This window comes from Elephantulus edwardii, unplaced genomic scaffold (genome assembly GCF_000299155.1).
Source record: "Elephantulus edwardii isolate Elephantulus edwardi_28Jun2011 unplaced genomic scaffold, EleEdw1.0 scaffold00196, whole genome shotgun sequence".
Classification (NCBI taxonomy): Eukaryota; Metazoa; Chordata; class Mammalia; order Macroscelidea; family Macroscelididae; genus Elephantulus; species Elephantulus edwardii.
Window position 1 is genome coordinate 6,244,605 of NW_006399946.1, and position 3,211 is coordinate 6,247,815.

The window sequence follows — 3,211 nt, forward strand, 5'->3', positions numbered from 1 at the left end:
CCTTTCATTGCTTTACAAACTCTCCCCCAGGTCCACTCCACCACGTAGCCTCCGCTCTAGACTCGTCATGACAAAAATACCTAATCACATAACCCTTTTTTTCTCCCTCATCTGTTTCAATGCAGTATACATCTTTGAACCTGTATTTCTCAGTCTCTCCCCAGCCCCAAGGTCAGTCCTGTTTTACAACAGTGGCACCATGCACTATTTTTCCTTTTGTGACTAGGATACTTCACTCAGCATGTCCTCCAGAGACACACATTTTGAATAATATTGCATGAATTCCTTGTTTTTCAATGCAGCATAGAATTCTATTGTTGTGAATATACCACAGCTTCTCTATCCATTCATTTGTTGATGAACACTTAAGAGTGTTTCCAACTCCTTGCTACTGTGACAAAACTTCAATAAACATGGGTGTGCATGTATCTTATTGGATCTCAGTTATGGTCTCTTGGGGGTATATTCCTAGTAATGGAATTGCTGGGTCAAATCATATTTCTATATGCAACTTTTTGAGAAAGCGCCACACCATTTCCCACAGTGGTTGCACCATTTTACGCTCCCACCAACAGTGAATAAGGGTTCCTGTTTCTCCACAACCTTGCCAGCGTTTGTTGCTTGCTGTTCTGTTAAATTTTGCTCTTCTGACTGGGGTGAGATGATAGCTCATAGTTAATTTGCATCTCTCTTAGAGGTAGGGATTTTGAACATTTCTTCATGTGCTTGTTAGCCATCTGAATGTCGTCTTTGGTGACGTGCCTGTTCATATCCTGTGTCCATTTTTCTATCAGACGGGCTTTGATAAGACCAACCTTCATCCCATTCTCCCAAACGTCTTTTATCAAAGCCCCTGGGTTCTCAGTGGCCTCCAGGTGAAAGGTATACTGGTTGGCCCCTGTGACACCCATTGGCTAAACCCTGCTCTATCCTGGGCTAATCACAATGCCTCTCACACACCCATCCCGATTACCCCAGTCACTGAATCAATCCACCTCATAGAGGGTTTTCCCCTCTTATGCCTCCCTGACATCCTACCAAGCATGATGTTCCCTCTAAGGACCTGTCCCTCCTTACAATATGTCCAAAGTATGTCAGACGAAGCCCCAGAATCCTTGCCTCCAAGGAGTAGCCTGGTTTAACCCTCTTCAGGGTGAATCTGTTTGTTTTCCTGGCAGTCCATGGAACATTTAATACTCTTCTCCAGCACCACAGCTCAAAGGCATCAATTCTCCTTCTATCCTCCCTAGTCATTGTCCAACTCTCTGATGCGTAACAAGTGACTGTAAAGATCATGGCCTGTTATCAGAAATACCTTAGTCTCCAGAGACACACCGTTGCTCTTGAGTACTTTAGAGAGGTCCCTAAGCAGACTTTCCTATCGCAACACCTTTTTTGATTTCCTGGCTGCCAGTGCCAAGAGTGTTGACCATGGAACTGAGCAAACTGAAGCTGTGAACAATCTCAATCTCTTCGCCATCCATCCTGATGCTACCGATTGGTCCAGTGGTGAGAATCTTTTTGTCTTCTTAACATTGAACCTCAGTCCATACTGAAGGCTGCAGTCCTTGACCCTCTGCAGCAAGTGCATGAGGTCCTCCTCAGTTTCAGCAAGCCGGGTTGTATCATTTGCATAACGCACGTTGTTAATAGATCTTCCACCAATCCTGATGCCACACTTCTCCTTATAGAGCCCAGCCTCTCGGATAATCTGCTCTGCATACAGGTTGAAAGGTATGGAGATAGGACACATCCCTGGAGTACATCCTTCCCAATTCTGAGCCATGCAGTGTTACCCTGCTCTGTTCTGATGTCTGCCTCTTGCTCCAAGTATAGGTTTCACATTACCATGATTAAATGTTCTGGGATTCCCATTCTTCTCAGTCAGCCATAGTTTGTTAGGATCCACGCAGTCACACACCTTTGCATAATCAATGAAATGAAAAAAAAAAAAAATCTCAAAGGCTCACTCTGAAATGAATTTTTGGTTTCTTTATAATAGATAATTGGAGGGAATATAACATCCAATGAAAATCACTTTTAAAATGGGATCAACCCATTCTACCATGAGACCGAAACGGTAATCTCCAGTTTCATTTGGAATGGAAAGAAGTCCCAAATAAGCAAAGCACTTCTTAAAAATAGAAAAAAGGTAGGAGGCACCTCACTTTCTGATTTCAAATCCTACTACACTGCTGTGGTGGGTGGTTAAGACAGCATGCTACTGGTACAATACAGACACATACATCAATGGAATAGAATTGAGAATCCAGAAATCAGGCCATCTCCTTATAGTCAACTGATTTTTGACAAGGAGATGAAATCAGTTAAGTGGGGAAATGGTGTTGGAAATGGTTAGCAAATGGTGTTGGAAAAATATCTGCAGAAGACTCCAACAAGATCCACACCTCACTCCATATACAAAAAACTCATGTATCCAGGACTAAAACCAAAGACTATAAACTTCATTAAAGAAAAGCTTGGACGAATTGTAGTAGTCCTAATCCATAACATAAACAGTCTTTAAGTATCTTGAAAAATCTATAACCAGGAGAAGATGAATGGGACCTTCTAAGACTCAAATCCCTATGCACATCCAAAAACTTGTGGAACAGGGTCAAAAGGGAAGCCAGAGATTGGGAAAAAGTATTTGGTAATGACTTTTCAGATAAGGGACTTATATCCAGAATTTATAAAATACTTGAGCACCACAAGGAAAGAGAAATAATCCAATTGAAAAATGGGCACAGGATATTAACAGACACTTCAACAAAGAAGACATTCAGATGGCTAACAAGCATATGAAGAAATGTTCAAAATCCCTACCTCTAAGAGAGATCCAAATCAAAACAACTATGAGATATCATGTCACCCCAGTCAGAAAAGCAAAATTTAACAGAACAGCAAGCAACAAATGCTGGTGAGGTTGTGGAGAAACTAGAACTCTTAATCACTGTTGGTGAAAGTATAAAATGGTGCAACCACTGTGGAAAATGGTGTGGCGCTTTCTCAAAAAGTTGCAAATAGAAATATACCATTTGACCCAGCAATTCCATTACTAGGAATATACCCTAAAAAGACCATAAAACAGACATCCAAGCAGATATATGCACACCCATGTTTATCGCGACTTTGTTCACAGTAGCAAGGAGTTGGAAACAACCCAAGTGCCCATCAACAAACGAATGGATAGAGAAGCTGTGGTATATTC